The 17868-nt window shown below is 34.2% G+C and overlaps 1 long non-coding RNA gene across 1 annotated transcript in view; it reads left to right on the forward strand.

Moving 5' to 3' along the window:
* The window catches only part of LOC123387979, a 43544-nt gene extending 27130 nt beyond the window's left edge, over nucleotides 1–16414 (forward strand). Inside the window, exon 2 of the long non-coding RNA XR_006602498.1 lies at nucleotides 16295–16414. This is a non-coding gene — a long non-coding RNA (uncharacterized LOC123387979). The remainder of the gene's footprint in view (nucleotides 1–16294) is intronic.
* Nucleotides 16415–17868: the final 1454 nt, after the last annotated feature.

Genomic DNA, 17868 nt, shown 5'->3' on the forward strand with positions numbered 1-17868 from the left:
GTAAAGTTGTAGAATATGAAATTAATATACAAAAATCAGTAACATTTCTATACATTAACAACAGAATTAACGAAAATAAAGAAATAAATAAGTTGATCCTAAATAATAACATCAGAAGCAATAAAGTACTCAGGAAAAAATAAAATAAGGAGATGAAAGAGCTACAACATGGATGTAGAAAACTGCAGGACGTTGTTGAAAGAAATTGAAAAAGACACGACAAAATGGGAAGGTAGCTCATGGTTACGGATGGAAAGAATGAATATTGTTAAAATGTCAATACTACCAAAAGCCATCTATAGAATCAATGGCAATTTCCATCGAGATTACAACTGAATGTTTTACAGAAGTAAAAAACAAACAAACAACAAAACAAACACAAAGCTCCTAAAATTTATATGGAACCATAAAAGACCCCAGAGAGCTAAGAGATTCTTGAGAAGGAAAGTCAAAGTAGGAGATATTAGATTTCTTGATTTCAAGCTATACTACAAAGCTGTAATCATCAAAACAGTATGGTACTGTTATAAAATTGATCAATGAAACAGATCAAAACCCCAGAATTAAACCCATGCATATACAGTCAACCAGTATCTCATCAGGGAACCAAGGATACTCAATGGAGAAAAGATAATCTCCTCAATAAGTGTTGCTGGGATAATTGGATATTCACCAGGGAAAAAATGGAACTAGACCCATAGCTTATACACTCATAAAAAGTAACTCAAAATGGATTAAAGACTTAAGTGTAACATCTGAAAACATGAAACTCCTAGAAGAAAACTTATGAACAGAATTCCTTGACATGGATCTTGGTAGTTATTTTTTAGATATGACACCTAAAGCACAAGTAACAAAATAAAAATAAAGTGGAACTACATCAAACTAAAAAAGGTCTGCACAGAGGCACTTGGGTGGCTCAGTCCTTAATCATCTGCCTTCAGCTTGGATCATAATCCCAGGGTCTTGGGATGGAGCCCCACATCAGGCTCCCTGCTCAGTGGGAAGTCTGCTTCTTCCTCTCCCACTCCCCCTGCTTGTATTCCCTCTCTTGCTGTGTCTCTCTCCATCAAATAAACAAATAAAATTAAAAAAAAAAAAAGAAAAGCTCTGTACAACAAAAGAAACCAATAGCAAAGTGAAAAAGACAACCTATAGAATGGGAGAAAATATTTGCAAACCATATATCTGATAATGCATCCAAACATATGAACAATTCATACAATTCAATGGCAAAAAAACCCCAAATCAAAACAAAAACACAAATAGTCCATTGATAATTAATAATAATTAATAATCACTAATAATAATTAATAATTAATAAATAAGCAAAGGACCTGAATAGACATTTCTCCAAAAAAAAGATACAAAAGGCTAACAGGTGTATAAAAAGATGCTCAGCAACACTAATCATTTGGGAAATGTAAATTAAAACCATAATAAGATATCACCTCATGCCTTTTAGAATGGCCATCATCAAAAAGACAAGAGATAACAAATGCTGCTGTAGATGTGGAGAAAGGGGAATCCTTGTTGCACTGTTAGTGGGAATGTAAACTGGTGCAATTACTATGGAAAACAGTATGAATTCCCAAAAAATTAAAAATAGAAATACCATATGATCAGCAAGAAAACATTAACTTGAAAAGATACCTGCATCCCCTTGTTCATAGCAGATTTATTTATAATAGGTAAGACGTGGAAACAACCTAAGTGTCCACTGATGGATGAATGGATAAAAAAACTTGTGGTATATACATACAATAGAATATTAATCATAATAAAATGAGGAAGCCCTACCACTTGTGACAACATAGATCCAGCTTAAAGGCCTTATGCTAAGTGAAGTAAGTCAGAGAGGGGAAAAAATGCTGTATGATCTCACTTATATGCGGAACTAAAAGAAAACATCAACAACAACAAAACTCAAGGAAAAAGAGATCAGACTTGTGGTTACCAGCAGCACAGGGTGCGAGGAGAGAGAACTGAAGGAAGGTGGTCAAAAGACACAAACTTCCAGTTGTAAGATAAATAAGTACTAGGGATATAAGGTCCAACAAAATAACCCCAGCTAACACTACTCTATAATATACAGAAAAATTGTTGAGAGTAAATCTTAAAGGTCCTCACCACCAGGAGATTATTTTTCTTCATTATTTTCTTTCTTTCTTTCTTTTTCTTGTATCTATATAAGAAGATGGATAGTACCCGAACCTATTATAATCATCTCACAATATATGATGATTTGAATTATTAAATCATCCTACCGTATGGCTTTACCTCCTCCAGTAATGTATGCAACTTATTTCTCAATAAAATGGAAAAAAAATCAATTACTTTCACAAAGATTAGTTTTCCATGTATGAAGTCCATCATCTTTTGTATTATTAGGTAGATGAATATAGGTTATAGCCAACAAACCGCAAGAAGGAGTCAAATATGTTAAGAAAAACTTTTCGATCATTGGTGAACTGTTTTCAAAGTTTAATAATTTCCAGAATTTGTAGCTATTAGTGATTAAGGGGAAGTAAAACATAGTTGTTGGATAATTCACCACCAGATGATTTTTATAGCACCTGAAAAGTACAGCTGTGGGTTCTTTCTTAAGGTAACATATGTTTCTGTGTTTCTGAACTGATGACCTGCTTTGCACTTCTCAAATAGCAGCAAAACAAAATTCTCTTAGAATTGAAAAAAAAAATTAAACATGTCAAATAGTATGTGAAGTTGAGAATCCTCTAAAGCAGAGGAATCTAGTTTTTAAGAGAGTAGAAAAATAAGCAAAATGACCCAGACAGAAAGCTTACCCTAAGAGAGAAAATAGCTGGGAGTGGAAAACCAATTCTTCAGAGGACAAAGATAGGAGGATAATTGGTTCAGAAGAAAACTTCTACCTGAAGTGGAGAAAAAGCAGGTTGATAACCCTTGTGGAACTATGAAGGAAGAGAACCAGAACTGTCTTCATAATCATGGAGGCTGGGATGGCCCCCAGTATTAGAGATCCTATTGTGAAAGTTCAAAGATAGAAGAAAGGAAGTCATTGTTCACTTGGAAAGGAGCTAAAATGTTTTCAGGCCAAAGAAAATTCAACACTGGATTGAAACTATGAGGAAATAAAAAGATAAATGAAACACTAGGTGGAAAACTAAAAATTAATAACTTTTAGGAAGACACTTGGAAGGATAATTATATTCCCCAAATTGTTGAATGCATTCACATTTCTGTTTTTATTAAACGTGTATCATTTCAAAATAAGTGAAGTCAGTGATCGTTTTTCCTCTTTCCTACACATCATTTTATACATACATATTGGACATTTACACATATCAAACATGATACTTGCAAAGACAACTCAGTGCTGCATAAGATGATTTTGCAGTGAAGCCGTGAGCTCTAGTAGGCTGGGAGTAGGAGCTGTGCATAGTTTTAAGTGTGTCATGCTGGCAATCGAATGGCTTCCATGTTTCTCTGTAATTCTGGGAAACTTTTCCATTTAGGCTACATCTGGAATTTTGTTCCTTCTTTCCAAAAGCAAGGAGAATAACACCCAGATATTCCAGATTATGAAATTATATAAATAGAGACAGAACTAAGGAACATTGCAAATCGATAGGCAATTTTTGGAGGTTATAGATGCTTTTAAATACCATCATTAAAAATCAGGTACTAAAAATGGAGAGTGGGGGGTTTTACACAAATTTTAATGATACTATACAAAGGAGAAACCATCCCAATATAGAAAGATTTTGGACAAAGAACACAGCCATTTTAAAGAGAATCATAACAAGTTGAACGATTTAGAAGAAAAATGCAGATCTATCTCTCATGTATTTCCTTTCTTTCTAAAGACTTTCTTAAAATGAACCAATCCTCAACAGACACATGAAAAAGTGCTCAACATCACTTAGCATCAGGGAAATACAATTCAAAGTCACAATGAAATATCACCTCACACCAGTCAGAATGGCTAAAATCAACAAGTCAGGAAATGCCAGATGTTGGCGAGGATACAGAGTAAGGGGAACCTTCCTACACTGTTGTTGGGAATGCAAACTGGTGCAACCATTCTGGAAAACAGCATGGAGGTTCCTCAAAACGTTGAAAATAGAGCTACCCTACAACCCAGCACTCACACTACTGGGTATTTACCCTAAAGATACAAATGTAGTGATCCAAAGGGGCTCGTGCACCTGAATGTTTACAGCAGCAATGTCCACAATAGCCAAACTATGGAAAGAACCTAGATGTCCATCAGCAGATGAATGGATAAAGAAGATGTGGTATATATATACAATGGAATACTATGCAGCCATCAAAAGAAATGAAATCCTGTCATTTGCGATGACAGGGATGGAACTAGAGTGTATTATGCTGAGCAAAACAAGTCAGTCAGAGAAAGACAATTACCATATGATCTCTCTAATATGAGGAATTTGAGAGGCAGGGTGGGGGATTGTGAGGGATAGGGAAGGAAAAAGTGAAACAAGATGGAATCAGGAGAGAGACAAACCATAAAAGACTCTTAATCTCACAAAACAAACTGAGGATTACTAGGAGTTTGGGGGATAGGGATAGGGTGGTGGGGTTATGGACATTGGAAAGGGCATGGGCTGTGGTAAGTGCTAGGAAATATGTAAACCTAATGATTCACAGACCTGTATCCCTGGGGCAAATAATACATTATATGTTAATAAAAATATTTTTTAAAATAAGCCAATCCTTTTTGAGAGTAAATTTAAAACTAAATAAAATATCACCATGCAATTCAAAGACATTGGCAGTTCCTCTGAGCTTTAGAAATCTAGTAAACTTCTTTAAAACTCCTGTCAGTTCCAGAGTCAGGGGAAATCAAATCCACTGCAGTAGGTGATGTTGGTGACCTAATCATATGCCTTCACTCAACATGCAGCTTCCAACACCTATGTATTTACCACTCTCTCTTGCGGCCAGAAGTACCAAAGAGTACCCTCTGAGAATTTCTTTCTACCAATAATTGGCAGGAATGATATATTTATACCCCGCACCCTGCATATCTCTGAGGTGTGTGTTTCACACTGGCTCCTCTTTTTGCAAAAGGAATGAAGCACAATCACTCACGGTGCTGGATGGGTCAATAATGAACATTTGGGGCGCTGCCTTCCCTTCCTGGGCTCATTTCCTCTCGTCTTCTTCTCAGAGGTAGATTATTTGCATCAGAATCCTTGTCTCAGCATCCATTTCTGGGGGTATAGAAACTGTGGTGCCCTTTCTGAAATCCATATGCATTCCCAGGGTGACAACAATTTCAGAGACCCTGTGTTCTCATAACCCTAACACCAGCGAAACTCAGCTGCTTCTTCAGTTCTCAAAATAAATATTCACTCCCACAACTTTAGTCAATTTAAATGACTTTATTGAGAATTTGGAACAGTCTCTGGGAGGAGTCACTTTGCGCAGCACACAGATTTTCTTTTTTTTTGTCTCCTATCTCTTTTTTGGAGATTGCTTGTGGAATCTCAGATTCTTCTCCTTTCTATTACATACAGCAACTTCTTCTAATTTCTTCTTCCTTTCCTGGCACAGTGTTGGCCAACAAAGTTCTGGGAGTCCCACTTACTATCCCAAGAACTTCTCTTTTCTCAAAGCTAGCCCTCTTTAAATTAACATTTTCTATACTTTGTTATGGTCACAATGATCATACTAAATGATCCTTGTATTTTAAGGTTATTATTAGCTATTCTGATATAAAATAAGTATAAAGTAGTTATTCTCAAGGTTCTGTGTACAGTAAACTGAATGTATTCTTCTTACCTAGTTAGTGTTCAATCACGGTCAGCTCTTGTTTTTGTCATCTTGGTAAAACTCCGAGTTAAAGAAGTCCTCCTACTACAGTTATAAATAATCATCTGGATTGAGTCCACTCTACTTGACCAGGGATGGAATTAAGCTCTATTAGGAAGCCGCCTATACCATTTGGGATGTGCTTTAAGGAAGAAAAATACAGGGGTGCCTTGGTGACTCAGTCAGTTGAGCATCCAACTCTTGACATCACTCAGGTCATGATCTCGGGGTACTGAGATGGACCCCCGTGACTAGCTCCTCACTGAATGGGGATTTTCTCTCTCCCTTTCTCTCTGCCTCTTCTCCCACCCCTCTAAAAATAATTTTAAGAAAAGAAAAATACAAAGATTGATAGTATTTCCTTGGGAAGTCAGGAACTTGGAAAATTAGCTTTAATAAACTTCACAATGAATCAGCTTTGGTGCCTGGCTTTCTCACACAGAGTTGGCAAGTCAGAAATGTAGCATCTCTTGATGCCCTTAGAAAACAAGTAGAATACTGAATACCTATAATCTTCCAGGCATTGTCCCAAGAAATTCATTAGGATGAATTTTTTTAATCTATTTTTAATCCCAGATTTACAGATGAGGAAGCTGCAGAACAGGTAGGTTAAGTACTCTGATGGAAGCCAGACAAATAGTAAATGACAAAGCAAGAGCTTAGATTGGGAAGATGTGTCTCTGGAATGAGTAAACATAACTTCTACTCTCTAATGCTTCTGAAAATTTTGTCTTCTAACGAGCCCACTCAGCCCCTGAAACAGCTCACTATCTGTGAAAGGAAGTACATACCAAAGATAATTCCAGCATAAACAATAAAGCTCTACTTGCTACTTCCATACTACCTCCGCTGGTAATTGGATCAGCCGTATATTCAGGCAGAGGAGTACCAAAGGTGCTCTTATCTCATGCATCTTTCCCACAGGGCAGTCACAACAGTAGGGAGCTCACTATTTTATTCCCTTCAAAATAAATTTAAACTGTCCTATGAAGCCTGAAGCATATACTTTAGTGCAGGCGTGTTAATCTGTGCAATGTTGTAATAATACAATTACCACAGCAAAGTAGGTCCAAATACCGAGTCCCTGAGGCAACCCAAATTCCTGGGTTAGTAAATGAGCCCTGCTGGTATTATAATAAATACTTCAGAGAATATTTTTCCATTGTACAAATAGCTCCTACCTCAGTTGCCTTTTGTCAGTTGTACTTGAGGGCATAATCAATCTTTCTATTCTAATGGATTGAACCAAAAGAAAAAACTCTCCAAACTGACAAGAAAGAAGAGTTTTTCTTTCCAGGGAATTCATAACTGATATTAATATATCCTTGTTCAGTTAGGAGCAGCTGAAAACTTAGAAGTACGGGGTGACTCTCTTCTACCCGCTATTGGGTGGTGATTTGAGAGGCAGAGAAAGCCAGCTCACAAAGAGAGAAACTGCCAGGAAAATTTCCTGTTCATAGACATGGGCTATATAATTTCTCCTTTGGGGTCATAATATACTTGTATATAATTTATAATATTTGGGGCTTTGTCATTTGTTTCTTTATGTTTTAATCTAGCTTGAATTAACTCTGTTAATTATAATTTACAGAATCCTAATTAATCCAGATGTAACCAAAAACTTAACGCTTATTTAAAAAAAAAAAAACACTTTTTTCAAGTTGGTCCTCATTTAGAATTATAACCACAATTCGCTGTGAATCTTTTCAGTTATTATTAGCAAGAACCAGAATGCTCAGTGTCATCCACGACCAGAGATGTATCTTAGCGTAATGTGGTCAGGACTGGCCATTTCTGAAAGCAATGGTTATTTCAGGGTACATGGTATTAAATGTGTCTTTACTAGATCCTTCCTTAATTCCATGTGCTACTTTTTTTTTTTTTTTTTTAAGATTTTATTTATTTATTTGACAGACAAAGATCACCTGAGCTGAAAGCAGAGGTTTTAACCCACTGAGCCACGCAGGGGCCCCCCATGTGCTCCTTTTAAAGATTGAGAGGTCATTTTGTTTTCAGTTTCTTCAAGTCATTAATATATTCCTATTTTTCCTCTTCATAAAAACTTTTGATAATCCTTGCTTTATTAAAGCTTGGGGCTTTTTAAAATTTCAGCTCTACTGTGAAGTCAAGGTCTTAAAATTCCTTATGAGTAAATGATATTTGCTTTATTTTTATCTCATCTACTAGATTAGTTATAGCTTTAACTAAACTTTTAGTTGACAGTTCATATGTGTGCATATGCAAGCATGGATTTCTGTCTGCGTGTGATAGTAACTAAAGTAAATTATGTTGAAAATAAGAGGTAGGTGAAGACCATCAGTATTAACTAACTAAATACAAATAATTTCTTTGGTGAATCAGATATAATCCTTATAAGTCTCTTGTTTTGGGGAGCCCAATGTAATTTCAGGAGTTTCTGAGGTACAGGATATTTCCTCCACTATTTTGGTTGCCTACCTGACTCTCTTAGATTTTCTGTTCGTGAGAAAATATTAGAAAAAGCTGAAAAATATTTTAAAAGGAAAAATGTCACTTGTTAATTGCTCCGAGCAAATGGTAATGTATTTCAGTAACAAAAATTGGAAAAATGGGTTTATATTCTTTTCAAATTTTGTCTCATGAGTAGTTTAAAAGGTTTGGATTGTCATCTTTGTAACTTCCAAAAAAACAATAAAATAAAATTATAGAAAATGAAACAAAATATTGATTTGGTTATTCCAGGAAGAGCTAATAGTATTTGCATAACATTACAGTCTCCATTGTTCTCTCTCTCTTTAAGCACATAGTTAAATTTTGGAGCTATATTTACTATTTAAAGTAACATAAAAATATTGGAAACAATAGATACGCTCAAGCCATGTCTCTTGACATCTCCAATACATGAATATTGTGTCCTCACATGACATTAGTAAGACTCACCAGAGAAAGGGAATTTTATAATAACTGATTACAATTTTCTTGTAGCAAGCTGAGCTGGAAGAATCATATATAGGGATTAGCACAACAATTAAAGCTTAAAGATCATACAGGATAGAGCAATCATTATGCAATAAATAGTTTACTTGCAGGGCATATTTTTTTTGTATTGACTTTAATTTCTTTGTATGACACATAATCATACATAAAATACATAAAATGTGTTGGAACCATTCAATGGTCTTCATAGGTTTTTTTTTTTTTTTCCTTTAATGAATTTTTTTTTTTAAAGATTTTATTTATTTATTTGACACAGAGAAATCACAAGTAGATGGAGAGGCAGGCAGAGAGAGAGAGAGAGAGGGAAGCAAGCTCTCTGCCGAGCAGAGAGCCCGATGCGGGACTCGATCCTAGGACCCTAAGATCATGACCTGAGCCGAAGGCAGCGGCTTAACCCATTTAGAGAGAGGAAGAGTGCTGGGGAACAGGGAGAGATGGAGAGAGATTTTTTTTTTTTTTTTTTTTTAAACAGTAGAGAACAAGCAGGGGGAGCAGCAGGCAGAGGGAAAAGCGGCTTCCCTGCTCAGCAAGGAACTTGATGTGGGACTCCATCCCATCCCACGGATCATGACCTGAGCTCAAGGTAGACGCTAAACAGACTGAGCCACCCACGCATCTCTGGAGAGAGAATCTTTTTTTTTTTTTTAAAGATTTTTTATTTATTTATTTGTGTGAGAGAGAGTGAGAGCGAGCACAGGCAGACAGAGTGGAAAGCAGAGTCAGAGGGAGAAGCAGGCTCCCCGCAGAACAAGGAGCCCGATATGGGACTCGATCCCAGGACGCCGGGATCATGACCCGAGCCGAAGGCAGCCGCCCAACCAACTGAGCCACCCAGGCGTCCCTGGAGAGAGAATCTTAAGAAGCCTCTACACTGAGCACAGACTTGATGTGGGGTTCGACCTCAGGACCCTGAGATCATGATCTGAGCTGAAACTGAGTCAGACACTTAACTAGCTGTGCCACCCGGGTGTCCCTTATTTATAATTTCATCATATGTGCCGTCACCGCATTTTTTAAAATTTTTGAACTTTATATATATGAAATCATACTGTCTGTATCTTCTGATGAATCACTGTTTTTTTAATTCAACTTTATGACTTTTAAAGATTTATCAATTTGTAGGTCATTTATTTTTACTTCAAATAATAGTCTGATTTTTAAGGCACACTGTTTCAAGATACATTATTTAATTCTCTATACTCTTGGTAAGTATCATCTGGGTTGTTTTCAGGTTTTAAAATTTTGTTTGTTTTTAGTATTGCTGTGTTCCTTGTATGTATCTCTAAGCTACATATCTAGAATCGAAATTGCTGAAACAAAGCATATGTGTATATTGAAATTTGTTAGATATTGCAAATTGTTTTGCAAAGTGTGATTATTTAAAAATTCCTTCCATATGTGAGAGTTCATTATTCTAAATCATAGTCAAGATTTAGGATGCCCTAATGTTTTAATTATTATCAATCTGATTGTAAGATGTATTGTTATGTGTTTAATTTGCCTTTCTCTGATTACTACAGATAAAAAACTTTTTAATATAAATGTGTGTTATTTGTTTTTTTATCTTTTTTGAAGTGTCTATGTTATTTGTTCTTTTTTTATTGATTTGCTTATCTTTTTATTATTGACTCATAGAAATTCTATTTATATTAGGAATGCTAATCCTTTGTCTTTTGTGTGTTTTGCAATTATCTTTTCCCAGCCCTAGATATGGTTTGTATTTTCTCTATTTCTAACGATGGAGATAGAGAAAATACAAACTTTTTAAAACTATTTTAACAAAGCCAAAAACATTTTTCTTTATGTTTTGTGTTTGTATGTCCTTCTGTAATTGATTGTGTGTATGATTTAGAGTAGCATTTTTTCTTTGTTTTTATTTCTGAGGACATAATCAATTATAACTGCACCATTTACTAAAGAGTCCATTCTTTCTACCTGTCTGAATATCCTGCTCTCTCATTTTTTTAAAAAAGATTTTTTTATTTATTTGACAGACAGAGATCTTAAGTAGGCAGAGTGGCAGGCCCAGAGAGAAAGAGGAGGGAAGCAGGCTCCCTGCTGAGCAGAGAGCCTGATGCTATTCTGGATCCCAGGATCCTGGGATCATGACCTGAGCCGAAGGCAGAGGCTTTAACCCACTGAACCACCCAGGCGCCCCTGCTTTCTCATTTTTTTAAGTCTCTGTGTTTTCAGAAGATTTTTGAGTGCTCTCAAACTATCACATTGATTTATCTATTCCTGCACCATTGTGACACTGTACTGCATTAGATATGTTAACTTTGTGATCAGTGTTAGTCTCTAATAAGGAAGTCATTCAACCTGTTATTTTAGAATATCTTTTGGATATTCTTTGTCTTTAAATGTCTATAGGTATCATAGAGCCAGATCATCAACTTTCATTTAAAAAAACTTGTGATATTCGGCATTGACTCTATAGATCAATTTTGCAAGAATTCATATTTTTAGGGAATTTATTCCTTCTATCCATATTAATGGTATACTTCTTCACTCAGTTAGGTCTTAAATATCTTTCAATAATATTTTATAGTTTCCTGCATAAAGTCCTTGCACATCTTTTTTAGCTTAATTGATAGAACTTTTTTTTCAATGCTCTTGTAAATTTATTTTTATATTAATGACACTTTCTATATCATTCTCGTATAGATTCATACTTATGTACATTCGTGTGGTTGCCTCCATAGCTCAGGGTTTACAGCACTGGTCTTGTATACCTTGGTGTATTGAATTGCTTAATACTTTTTAACCTAAGAAAATTTTTTCTTAAATCCCAATTATTTGTCTATAATGTGTCATGAATTTTCTTTGTAGGAAATCATGTAATTTGCAAATAATAACTTTAATATTGTCTCCACTAATTGGGAAGTTATATATTATAGTTTCATTAATGTATAACTTTAAACATGGATATAAAATTTAACAAAATACAAAGCTAATGGAAATCTTCACCCTTCTCCCAAATAATGCTAACATTTAGAATGTTTAAACTCTGATCACCCACTTCCTAATATGCTATTATCATATAAGATTTTTAGTCTGCTTGATTTTATACAAGCCATTAGGTAATTATTATTACAGTTTTACAGAATAAAATAGAATAGTTTAACATTTTCTTCAATGTCATTTCTTTTTTCATAACCCTTCTTTTTTTTTTTTTTTGAAGATTTTATTTATTTATTTGACAGAAAGAAATCACAAATTGATAGAGCAGCCGGCAGAGAGAGAGAGAGAGGGAAGCAGGCTCCCTGTCAGGATCGATCCCAGGACCCTGAGATCATGACCTGAGCCAAAGGCAGAAGCTTAACCCACTGAGCCACCCAGGTGCCCCTCATACCCCTTCTTGAAAGAAGTACACCCTTGAGGATTTCTTTTAATGAAAGTCTTAGTTTTGAACTCTTTCAGTTCCCTTAATGTAAAAAATCTTTATTTTTATTTTCTTCTTTTTTTTTTCCTGAACATGCAGTTTGTTATTTATGGTTTGTTATTTACAGTTTGTTATTTACAGTTATTTTGCTATTTGGAGAAATTATCTGACCTCCTTCTTTCCCTCTGTTCTTGTTGAGAAGCCAATTATCTGTGCAATTATTATTTCTTGGTAGCTAGTCTGTGTTATCCTTGTTTTTTTCTAATATCATCTAACTTAGTGATTTGTCCCTTAGCTTTGTCTTAATATGCTTTCTCGTTATTTTATGAACTAATTATATCTATTATTTTTTTCTTTCCCAGACATTCTACTTCATGCTTTTTTGAATTTCCCAGTCTCTAATTCCTCATCACTTAAATAATTCTATGTTTTGTTTTTTAAAATGTTAAATATTTGTATTTTATATCCTACATCTATTAGTTCAAATACCTGCAGTCTTTGTGAATTGGATTCTGAGGGGATTTTTTGGTTGTTATTTATGCTTATACTCATTTCTAATGGCTTCTTTCTACATTTCTTAGTGACTTTTTTAGTTATGAGACTATGTGCTTATAAAACTAGAGACTATGTGGGAATTCTTTGAGAACTGGGTTTAAAGACAGACTTCCCATAGAAAATTTGTGTATGCTTCTCTTAGGTGGTAGAGGGAATTATAAACCAAGTAACATTTTAAACTAAACATTTGGGTTGGGATTTGGGGGGTCCAAATAAGAATTTGAATTCTAGTTCCTAAATCATATAAATACAGAATGATAACTGGAATTTTTGGGGAAATATTACTCCAAATTTTCTCTAAACTTACTCAGAAGGAAAGCCCAAACAAGGTAAATGTTCTCTAAAGTCATAGGTTGTTTCTTAAGTCACTTATAGAAGATTTATGCTTTTGAGAGTCCAGCTTTTTGAGGATAGTGTCTGATTTCCATCTACCTTTGGTCCTACGTTTATCCTGTGCTGCTTTCCTAAGATGGCATCTTTGGCTGGACACATCAGCAAATGCCCTCAAGACAAAAAGCTTCAAGGCTTCCTTACTACTGTAGAATGGTTTTTTATGGTTCTTTGCTTCTTAGAAAATTTCTTATTTTCCCACTGTCTTAGCTATCACCTCCACCTCCTCTCCCTCCCTCTTTTTCTTTAACTATTATATCAATTTTTTTCCCTGCTGGAAAATATTTCTTACACATTTATAGCTCCATATTGTGAGAAATTTAAACATTTTTTTCTCCACAAAATTTTGGCTATTTATGTGCATAGAATATTATAATTTTAAGCAGACGCACATCTTTGGCATCATTTCTTTTTGGTTCAAAATTATTCTTTGGGCACTTGTTAGTGTTGTCATCTTGGCAAAATTACTTCATATACTTCTATCTCAGTTTCCTTATGGAGTTAATAATTTTTCCAACTAATAGGGTTGTTGAATTATTAAATGAGTTTTATAGAATGGTAACTTACAGATAATGTGTACTCATATACATAGTACACAGATAATGTATACTAATGATAGTATTGATAAAGTGGGAAGAAATAAAATGCGGTCTTGTTAAATCCATTTGCGTGGGCAGAATTAATTAGGTCAGGACAGACAAAATTTGTAAAATTTGACTTATAGACTGAGTCAAAGATGAAGATCTTATTAGTAATAAAAGCTATATTTTTTCTCCCTCCATGTACACTTTGATTCTCAGCTTACTCCCTTTTAGGGACACACCATTTGTCCAAGACAATAGGTTCACAGTGCAAAGTTGCCATAACTTCTTGATGAACTTCCTCGGGCTCTTTGTCTAAAATGTTTATTCTCAGAATCTTTTCTTATAGAATCCTTTCAATAGACCTATTTTAATTATCAGAAGAGTGAATTTTAGTAAGTGTCAGTGTGCCCTCTTATGTTCAGCAAGTGGGGGTAAGTGCCCTCTTATGTTCAGTAACTGGGGGGTTGAAAATTAAACAGATAAAAAACAGATTAACAGGAGAAAAATGGTTTATTTATTCATACAACATATATACATGCAGGAGTTATCAGTGATGAGTAACTCAAAGGGGTGGTTAGCATTTGGGACTTATATACCATAGTGGAGTAAAGGGAAGGAAGAAGACTCCAGTTGGAGGATAAAGTAGGTTTCTTTGGAAAAGATAAAGGTGTTTTTGTTTTGTTTTTCCTTAAGAGAACTGAGGAGAGATAAGACAAGTTGTGATAATGTTTGTCTGAAAAGGTATGGGTAGTCTTTGTCTCTGGGCCATAGAACTCCATTAGTGAGGGAATCTGTGGTAGATTTACTCCTGGTCTCTGCTCAGGGAATAGAATCCGTGTCAGAAAGGCAAGTTATGGCAGTCCTGATTTCTCAGAAGTTTCTGCTTTTTCTCAAATAGGAGAATCTCTGAGAAGATTTTTCTCTGCATCTGTTGAATTTCAGATGTCTTCAGCCTAAAATAATCTTTCTAAAAACTCTGGAGTTCCAAGTGGGTCCTCACAGACCCTAGGGAAATCTATGAAACACAAATCTGTGACATCATATACTAAAAATAAAACAGAATGTATATTCTAGTTCTGATGTCACTAAAATGAAAGACCTCAAGGAAGTCAATTGTACTTCATTCTCTTTTATTCTACTCAGATAATCATGCTGGCTCTTTGTCATCAACCAGTTGAGGGAAATTGGGTAAATACCACTGAACATGTTGAAAAGAGATAATGTATCCAGCTGAAACGAAATAATTTCCTAAAGGACAGTATAGTTCTCCTTTTAATGTTTATATTTTGATTACATCCTCCAAACACATCTAGCCAGATCGAAACCATTTCTTGAATTCTCTTGTACCACAGCACAATTTCCTCTTTTGTAGTTTCTCTCACATTATCCCAAGCAAACTTCTACCACCTTAAAGATGCTATTAATATATCTTTAGTGACTTCATTGGAAAGTGTGAACCATATGGAGAGTGAGCTCATAAATAAAGTGCAGTCAGATCAGTTCATATCTGATATATTAGAAGGTGGTTGAATTCAATATGAATAACAAAGTTTGTTTTCATCCACATTTTTTCACATGTTTGTGAAGAGATAAACTATACTAGTTTTCTGCAATTCATAAATCAGAAATACATCATGCATATTAGGGGGGAGAAAAAAACTCTAGCCACTAACATAAAGATTTAGATTTTGGGATCTTTTCTCTTCCTGATTGTATTTTACCGAATTCTTATGAGTTGAAATTTTCGGTATGGCTCCTTCACTTTATTTAAGATTTTAGATATAGAGCACCAGATACAGACATATTAAAATATTCAGTAAGAATTTGTTCCTAAATCAATAAGAAAGGTTGTAATTTTGATACTTTTAGCCTACGTACTGAATGTTATGCATTTAAAAAATTTACTTTATTTTTATTTATTTTTTAAATATTAATTCCTATATAGTTAACATACAGTGTTATATTTATTTCACGTGTGCAATACAGTGATTCAACAATTTGATACATTACTGAGTGTTCATTATGACAAGTGTGCTCTTAATCCCCTTCACCTATTTCACCCATCCCCCAAACCCTGAATGCAATACATATTTTTAATTAAAAAAATGGATAAGATGATGTGGTTCCTGTCCTTCACAATAATGTAATTCTGCTCCCGCAGCTTCCAAACCCCCCTCCTGCCTCCCATCTCACTAGAATAGAAAGAGTAGAAATGACTTTTAATAAAAAGTACCTTATTTCCTCCATATATTGCATCAAGTCTGATTATTGAGTATAGCCCTATGGCTCATTTGTATCTAGCATTGTGAGTTCTGAGGAAGGAGCAATTAGACTTGAACAATGGGATTCCAGAACATAATGGACAATATGCCAGGTATTTAGTTTCACTATCTTCATTTCTATTCACATCTTTATGTACTGTGTGATTTTTCCTTAATTTAATTTTAGTGCCATTATTGTATCTTTTGTTTAATTTTTTTATAGCTTGCTATAATTAAGCTTTTATTTGGAAGTCATTTTAAAACCACTGCATCGTTGTCATGGAATTGTTGGTAATATGTGATTACATTATGTTGTCTTTTGCCAGGACACTCTTGTAAATGAAGCATTATCCTCAGAGATTTTCTTGGCTGAAAATGTAAGTAATTAAAAATGTAAACAAATATTATCTGTTACATATGCTGCAATAATAAATACTTCAGTATAATACAAGTTAATGTCTCTTTGGGGATACAGTTTAATCCTACTACAACATGTTTTGTAAATGGACAAATAAATGGTTAAGCACTTAATATCCTATGTACTATAGCATGCAGATGTCCAGGGTTTTTATACATTCTCTCTGAGTATTTATGCATTTTTTACAGGCACTTTCAATAATATTTTAGCATTATTTTTTATTTTATAATAATGCCAACTGTGGAGATGTGAAAAATAGAATTACCCTTCAAAAATTCCCAATTAATATCCAATGCAAATGATAGTCTAGGAAAATGGACACTCTTTGTATAGATTTTAGGATGAAAATTAGAACATCTTGCTTGGAAGGCAATTTGGAAATATATAACAAAAGCCTAAAAAATGTGCATAACCTGTAACCATTAATTTATTTTTTAGAATTTATTTAAAAAAAACACTGAAATATATACAAAAGAAAAGATACATGCTTTTAATCATTGTATTATTTCTAATAGCAAAATATTATAAATATCCTGAACAGATATCTATAGAGAATTGGTTAGGTAGAATATGGTAAATCCATAAGGTAGACTATTATGCTCCTATAAAAACTAAGTTACAAGGAAAAAGTAAATGACATGATAATGTAAAAGTTCATTTTACTAAATGGAAAAGCAACAACAAATAAAAATAGGCTTCACCAAAAATAGGTTTCAAATAGTTACACTTGCTGTTAAAAAGAAGTCATTATGGGTTCTATGTAAATGGAAATCCATTGTTTATCAGTGATTTTGTCCACACTAAAGGAAACCACCCAAAGAAAGTTGTTAGATCATCCAGTTGAATAGACTATTTTGTAAGGCAAATTGATTGAAATGTTCAGTAAGACATGAACAGCTGAGACTTTCTCAAAACTTACATCAGCCTTAAATAGCATACAGGAAGAAATATATTATACTAAAAATCCCAGAAATCAGATATAAAATCAGATTTTTAAGGTGAAATATTAGCAGAAAAATTCCTGTGAGGTACTTAGAAAATGTATTCATCTTCTCTCTCTCTTTTTTTGTATGAAGATAACTTTACCCAAGTTTGGCTAAAATAGACACGGTTTTTAACTCTGACTAGGAAGTTTATCTGGCTGAAGATATTATCAAATGGGTGAATGGATGAACTAACTGAAATAAGTATATACCATAAAACACTACTTAGCTGTAAAAAAGAATGAACTCCAGAAACTTGAAACAGCAGGGATGAATCTTTGGGAAATAAAGCTGCGTAAAACAAAAACAAAAACAAAACAAAATCCTAAAAAGTTACATAGTATATGACTGCATTTATATAACATTTTGAAAGAACAAAATGAGATATGTGGTTGTCAAAGGTTAAGGTGTGTTGAGAGAATAGGAGGGAATTGGGTGTATTTATAAAAGCATAATGGAAGGTATTCTTATGGTTATGAAACTATTCTGTATCTTGACT

Source organism: Mustela putorius, unplaced genomic scaffold (assembly GCF_011764305.1).
Source record: "Mustela putorius furo isolate JIRA1106 unplaced genomic scaffold, ASM1176430v1.1 tig00003869_pilon_pilon_pilon, whole genome shotgun sequence".
In the NCBI taxonomy this organism is placed as follows: Eukaryota; Metazoa; Chordata; class Mammalia; order Carnivora; family Mustelidae; genus Mustela; species Mustela putorius.